We start from the raw sequence: 7,992 nt of genomic DNA, 5'->3' as shown, positions 1-7,992 counted from the left end.
ATAAAGTGTTGGACATGACTGAGCAACTAAGCACATTGTGTTCTTTAATGAGATTAATGTTTTTTTTTTAAGAGAATAATTTTTAGCCCATATTTTTTCTTAACAGGTAGGGAACAGATGTTTTACTATGTTCATGGATTTGTGATCTCAAAATGTCCTTACTTCTCTCATATTCTTTGGACCTATGCCTCAAAAACAGATGTGTAAAGAAACAAGTGAATGCCCTGGGATCAATAAAAATGTGTTCAGACTCAGAAAATTGTGAAAGAAACTAGGGGGTATGGTCCTCAAGCATGAACACTCTATTTATGAATTGCTCAAATACAAAGTATGAACACTTATCTGAGTATCTGTACAATTGTTGTGTGTATTCAACACTCACTTCTTTTTCAAAAGGTGCCCCATCTACATGGAACCACAGAATCATACACGTGTCTCAGAATTCCTCCTCCTTGGCTTCTCAGATGATCCAGAACTACAATCTCTTCTCTTTGGGCTCTTCCTGTCTCTGTACCTGGTGACTGTGCTTGGGAACCTGCTCATCATCCTGGCTGTCAGCTCTGACCCCCACCTCCACAACCCCATGTACTTCTTCCTCTCCAATCTGTCCTTGGCTGACATCAGTATCATCAGCACCACCACCATCCCTAAGATGCTAGTGAATTTTCAAACGCATAGCAAATCCATCACCTATGCAGGGTGCATTGCTCAGGTGAACTTTTTTGCTCTTTTTGCATGTTTGGAGAGTCTGCTTCTGACAGTGATGGCCTATGACTGGTTGGTGGCCATTTGTCACCCCCTATACTATCTGGTCATCATGAACCACCACCTCTGTGGTTTGTTGGTCCTGGCATCACTTTCCATTAGCTTTTTGAACTCCCTGCTGCACTACTTGATGATGGCACAGCTTACCTTCTGTGCAGGTGTGGGACTTCCTCATTATTTTTGTGGATTTTCTCAACTCTTCAACCTTTCCTGTTCTGACACCTCCATCAGTAGCATATTAATTTATTTCATTGGTACCATCTTTGATGGAGTTCCACTGTCAGGGGTCCTTTACTCTTATTCTTGAATTTCCTCCATCCTCAGACTCTCATCATTAGGTAGGAGGTATAAAGCGTTCTCCACCTGTGGTTCTCACTTGTCAATTGTTTGCTTGTTTTATGGAACAGGCATTGGGGTATATATAAGTTCAGCTCTCTCATTTTCCCCTAGGAAGAGTGTGGTGGCCTCAGTGATGTACACCGTGGTCATCCCTATGCTGAACCCCTTCATTTACAGTCTAAGGAACAAGGACATCAAGAGTGCCTTGTGGAGGATTAGCCACAGAATCTCAAAGCCTAATTTCAAATCCTGTGCCATCTTGCTTTTTGATTCATAAGACATGAGTTTGAGCCAACTCCTGTGAAGGATAAGGAAGTCTGATGTGCTGCAGTCCATGGGATCATAAAGAATCAGACACAACTTAGTGACTGAACAATCACAAAAAAGATTTACAAAGGTAGTAAAATCAAATATGTGCAACAAGAAGTTCTGAATATGCAAACACATAGTGTATATATACTTATCTGGCTTCCTGCTTTCTGTTTATGCAGGTTTTCCTCTTAGAATAGCTTTAATCACTTGGGAGATTCTTTTTGAATTCTCCACACAAGTCATATTCCCACCAGGATTTTGCATAGTACACCATTATACACCATTCTGTCTTTCCTTATACATGATCTAGGACCCTTGATCATGGGCAGTCTTGTTTCTATCACTACAAAATAATCATAGTTCTCTCTTTCTTAAATTTACTGTTTCTATATTTTCCTATGATTTTTTCCACTATTTGATAATGAGAATCCAAATCTTACCTGAAAGACCAAGATGTTTAGGATGTTTTTATCCCCTAATGATCTTGGCCAGGTTTTTGAACAAATAGAGTGACTAATTCCCCATTTTAAATCACATACTTCCACTAACTCCCTTTCTCCCTGGATCACTGGACCTTGTATAGCATGCTCTACAACTCCCGAAAGAAGCAGTGTTTGGCTTATTTCTATTAGTATGTATACTCAGGAGGATCTGTTTTTATCCAACTACTAATGTGCACAGGATTGTCACAAAATATAGGTGTGTTTATATGATTCACAAACAACAAAGTGATAAAAAGTGAGGATAGACATTTCTCAATTGGACGTCTAAAAAGACAATACAAAAAGGTGTTGATCTACCTGTTTCCTTGAAGAATAAGCATCATAGCAGGGAGGGAAGATTCAGAAAATCACAAATCTATGAAAAAAAATCATTGGTTTTCAAATGCCATGTCTTCCAAACTCATTTCAGTAGTTTTTCTAGCAACCAAGCTCTACTTCCCACTATGAAATGATTTCACTTTCTTTTTACATTATTCTCATTGCTCAAGTATTCTATTAACAAAATTTATTGATACCCACTTGTTTCCCCCTAAATATTCTTTACACACCAGTTATTTGGTTGTCCCCCAGCTTTTCTCTGACATGTTTGCACAAATATAATTAATATTTTTCTTCCATGTCCAATTTAATTGAGTATATATTCTACTTATCAACTAACAAATTAGTGAGGAATCAATCTCTTGAGTTTCTCATACATAGACTGTGAACCAGGAAGACAGAAACATAAGGTGTAGTAAGTTGCAACAGACCGTCATCTCGCATTAAGTGTGTGTGAAAGTGTTAGTCACTCAGTCATGTGTGATTATTTGCAATCCCATGGACTGTATTACACTGTGGCCCACCAGGCTCTTCTGTCCATGGAATGTAAGCCAAAAGCACATTAATGACATCCAGAATTCAAATACAAAAATTATTTTTAAAATACACATTTAGAGAGGGAGCTGTGTCCTCTCTAATTGAGCAGAAATCAAAGGTTTGTTGAACTCAGACACTGAATGCCTCTACATCAATGGAAGGACTCTAAGAATGTAAGAGAAACTAGAGGTATTTCTGACTCTATGACCGGAAACATCATGATGGGATCTGCAGAAATAGCCACAACGGGGCAAATTCTTCGTGTAGTAGGTCTTCTTCAGGGAAATTCTCTTGAAAAATAACTGACAAAGGGTTAATTTCCAAAATATACAAGCAGCTTGTAACAACTCAATGCAAGAAAAACAAACAACCCAATTAAAAAGTGGGGAAAATACTTAAACAGTCGTTTCTCTAAAGAAGACATACAGATGGCTAACAAACACATGAAAAGATGCTCAACAACACTCATTATTAGAGAAATGCAAATCAAAACTACAATGAGATATCACCTCACACCAGTCAGAATGGCCTGCATCAAAATTTACAAACAATAAATGCTGGAAAGGGTGTGGAGAAAAGGAAACACTCTTGCACTGTTGGTGAGAATGTAAATTGATACAGCCACTATGGAAGATGGTATGGAGATTCCTTATAAAACTAGGAATAAAACCACTATATGACCCAGCAATCCTACTCTTAGGCCTATACCCTGAGGAAACCAAAATTGAAAGAGACACATGTATCCCATTGTTCATTGCAGCACTATTTACAATAGTCAGAACTTGGAAACAACCTAGATGTCCATCGACAGATGAATGGATAAAGAAGTTGTGGTATATATACACAAGGGAATATTACTCAGCCATAAAAAGGGATGCATTTGAGTCAGTTCTAATGAGGTGGATGAACCTAGAACCTTTATACAGAATGAAGTGAGTCAGAAAGAGAAAGATAAATATCATATTCTAACACAAATATATGGAATCTAAGAGAAAAATGGTACTGAAGAATTTTCTTAGAGGGCAACAATGGAGAAACAGACATAGAGAATAGATTTATAGACATGTGGAGAGGAGAGGAGAGGAGAGGGTGGGATGTATGGAAAGAGTAACATGGAAACTTACATTACCATATGTAAAATAAATAGCCAATGGAAATTTCCTGTATGGCTCAGGAAGCTCAAACAGGGGCTCTGTATCAACCTAGAGGGGTGAGATGGGGAGGGAGATGGGAGGGAGTTTCAAAAGGGAGGGGAAATATGCATACCTATGGCTGATTCATTTTGAGGTTTGACAGAAAACAGCAAAATTCTGTAAAGAAATTATCCTTCAATAAAAAATAAATTAATTTATTAAAAAGAAGATGTGTTGTTATCTAAATGGAATACTCCTCAGCTATGACCAACCTAGATAGCATATTAAAAAGCAGAGACATTACTTTGCCAACAAAGGTCCATCTAGTCAAGGCTATGGTTTTTCCTGTGGTCGTGTATGGATGTGAGAGTTGGACTGTGAAGAAGGCTGAGAGCCGAAGAATTGATGCTTTTGAACTGTGGTGTTGGAGAAGACTCTTGAGAGTCCCTTGAACTGCAAGGAAATTCTACCAGTCCATTCTAAAGGAGATCAGCCCTGGGTGTTCTTTGGAAAGATAGATGCTAAAGCTGAAACTCCAGTACTTTGGCCACCTCATGCGAAGAGTTGACTCATTGGAAAAGACTCTGATGCTGGGAGGCATTGGGGCCAGGAGGAAAAGGGGACGACAGAGGATGAGATGGCTGGATGGCATCATCGACTCGGAGATGGTGATGGACAGGGAGGCCTGGTGTGCTGCGATTCATGGGGTCGCAGAGAGTCAGACACAACTGAGCGACTGATTTGATATGATCTGATCTGATGAAAAAGAGTGAAATAATGCCATTTGGAGCTACAAGAATGGACCTAGAGAGCGTAATAAGTGAAACAAGTCAGAAAGAGAAAGACAAATTATCATGTGATGTCTCTTATATACAGACACTAAAAGAATAACACAAATGAACTTTAAAAAAAAACAGAAATAGAGTCACAGATATAAAAAACAAACTGATGGTTACTAAAAGAGAAGGCACAGGGAAGGATACATTGGAAGTTTGAGATTAACTTCCATATATACACTACTATATATAAAATAAAAATTTACTGTATAGCATAGGGAACTACATTCTATATATACAGACCTATAATAATCTATAATGGAAAATAATACAAAACAATAGATATATATTTGTGAAAGAAGTGCCTGAAGTTTTCAATAATGTAAGCAACTTGGACTTCAGTGGTGAGGAGTATAGGTCAGCCTCCTCTTGAGAAGAGGAAAGGTCTAGGTCCTTCCTAATACAATCACTTTTCTTCTTTTCCTCCTCCATGAAATTAGCAAATCCTCAGAGACTGAGGACCATGGACCAATTCATCTAATTATCTTTTAGGTGCATTGGGGTTTCAAGGCTGTATCATTGTAAATAATTAGCCTATGCTTCCCCACCCTTAAGTTAGTCAGCTCCAGTCCACTGGGTGTCATACCTGTGTCTTTCATCTCCCAGAGTTGTTGTCTGATCCTGGAAGCCAGATTTGAGTCTGTTTTCTTATGAGTCCTGCGGACACAGCCTCAACCCTCATCCAACAGCGGGCATGGGAGGGGCAGGCAATCTGCATCCTTCAGTCCTGCTTCAGCGGAGACATAGCCCAACCCAGTGAGTGTCAAATGCAGAGGCACACACTGAAGGCAGGAAGGATGAGGAAGCCTTGTTTACTCACCATTAAGGCAGTGGGACAGTTGGGATAGCCAGTGGGAGGGCACCAAAATACACAGATTCAGCTAAGAGGCCTATGAAGTTTATATTGTTAGTGGTGGGGATCCAAGAACTCTTATTTAAATTTCTACTTTCCTCTGACATTGGTTCTGTCTTGGAGGGGGTACATTTTTTTCTACCTGAGCAAGAAAGAGTTCCCTCTAAATTGTCCCCCAAGTGCTCCAAAATATCATGAAGGTAAGGATGATGAACATGATGACAGTAACCACAGTGTCACAAAACTTTACCTAAGGATTCCAAGTCCAGGAGCTGAGCTAAGTTTTTTGTGTAATTGTTATTTTTATATGCTTTACTATCACCTCCAAAGACAGCAATACCATTGTTATTATTTTGTAGTTCTGGATAGGGACACAATACTTTAAGGTAATGTTTATAAACCCTGGAGAGATAGAGGGTAAAGTCAGATTTGAATGTAGACAGTGATATTCCATTCATAAGGCACCTAAACAATATTCTCTCCTGCTAACTCAGCCTGCATTCAGGGAAGTGAATTTAGGAGAAATGCAGACTCTGTATAAGGAAATAGTGACTTGAAAAACTCTCAGGCTGGTGTAAGAAGGCCAAAACTTAGGGTTTGAGATCTGGCTTTGGTCTGAAATTTCTCAATTGTTCATAAGAAAGGAGACCCTGAATGCAGGAAGGATTGGGGGAGATTTGTTTTCTCATCATCAAGGCAGTGAGACAGTTGGGATAGCCAGTGGAAGGGCACCAAAGGTGCATAGGTTTAAAGCAGAGACCTATGAGGTTCATGTTATTGTTAATGGTGGGGATTTGAGAACTCTTATTTCAATTTCAATTTTCCTTCCACACTGGTTCTATCTTCCTTGGGCATCTTTTCCAGCAGAGCAGAAAATAGGTCTCCCTAAACTGTCCCTTAAGTTCTCCAGATGGCCATGAAGGTGATGGTGATGAAAATGATGACAGTAAGCACAACATCACAAACTTTTACCTGGGATTCCATTTGCCAGGAGCTGAGTAAGATTTTTCTGAAGCTTATTTTCTTTTATCTGCATTCCCACCCCCAGAACATGCATTATCATCTCTTACAGTTGAGGATAGGAACACAATATTTTTATGTAATTTTTATCAGGCCCTATGTGGAGTAGAAAAGGGGTAAAGTCAGAGTTGAATGCAGGTAGGGAAAATTCCTTCATAGGGTGCCTATACAGTATAGGTGGTGGTGGTGGTTTGGTTACTAAGTTGTGTCTGAATCTTGCAACCACATGGATTGTAGCCTTCAGGCTCCTCTGTCCATGGGGTTTCCTAGGCAAAAATATTGGAGTGGGTTGCCATATCCATTTCCAGGGGATCTTCCTGATCCAGGGGTTGAATTGCCATTTCCTGCACTGCAAGTGGATTGTTTACACTGAGCCACTAGGGCAGCCCCTCTAGACAGTATTCTATCCTGCTAACTCAGCCTGCATTCAGGGAACTGACCTTAGGAGAAATGCAAAGTCTGTGTAAGGAAATATGGACTTAAAAATCTTTTAAACTGGCATAAGAAGGCAGACTTAATGTTTGAGACCTGGCTTTGATGTTAAATTTCTCAAATATTCATAAAAAGGTTGGATTTGATGAGAAATCAACCCCTTGGAAATGTCTAGGCTTGGAGACATGTAAGAAGTATTACCTAGCAACCAAAATAAAAAACAGCAAAAACAAAACAAAACAAAACAGATATTTTATTGTGTTCCTGGATTTGTGATCTCAAAATGTCCTTCCTTCTCTAATATTCTTTAGTCCCATGTGTAAAATGTCATGGTCCGAGTGTGGGTTGAAAAAGAATTTCCAGACATGAGACAGAATGAGAGGGAAATAATGTTTATTAGAGTAGGAGATGCTGTTAGAACAGCAGGCCAGCTCAAGGGAGAACAGATGTTGAACAGGGGTCCTTAGTCCACTTTTATAACCAGGGTACAGGGAGTGGGATAGAGGTCTTTCAGGTCATTTGCTGATTGTATGAGGCATGTATACTGGGTAAGGGGAAGAGTAGGGCAAATAACTTCTCCCTGTGGGGTAGGATGGGAGACAGGTTATACTGTTCCATTAATAGTTACAGCATGGGGGAGGGAAGGATGATAAGGGTCTGGTTTTTCTGTTCCTGCATTCCAAGACTCTCCTCGGTTTTGTCTGCTCTTTCGTTCTTGGGTCACCACATAAATGGGTGCAAAGAAAGAGGTGACTATTTTGGTCATCAATAAAGACATGCTCACAACTGAGAACTTAGAAATATTGTAGAAGTACTGGGGTGTATATTCAATAAAGACTTTATTTATGGGTTGCTTAAATCCAATGTATGAACACTTATCTGGATGCCTCTACATTTGTTTTGCTTATTTAACACTCTTCTTTTTCAAAAGATACCCCATCAAC

General features: G+C 39.4%; 1 pseudogene; it reads left to right on the top strand.

The window, feature by feature from the left end:
* The first annotated feature begins 388 nt into the window (after positions 1 to 388).
* Positions 389 to 1,381, top strand: LOC138440583 (olfactory receptor 7E178-like; annotated as a pseudogene).
* Positions 1,382 to 7,992: the final 6,611 nt, after the last annotated feature.

The sequence above is a fragment of the Ovis canadensis genome, chromosome 5, assembly GCF_042477335.2.
Source record: "Ovis canadensis isolate MfBH-ARS-UI-01 breed Bighorn chromosome 5, ARS-UI_OviCan_v2, whole genome shotgun sequence".
Classification (NCBI taxonomy): domain Eukaryota; kingdom Metazoa; phylum Chordata; class Mammalia; order Artiodactyla; family Bovidae; genus Ovis; species Ovis canadensis.
Note: the sequence above shows the minus strand (reverse complement) of the source record. Positions and strands in the feature narration are given on the sequence as shown.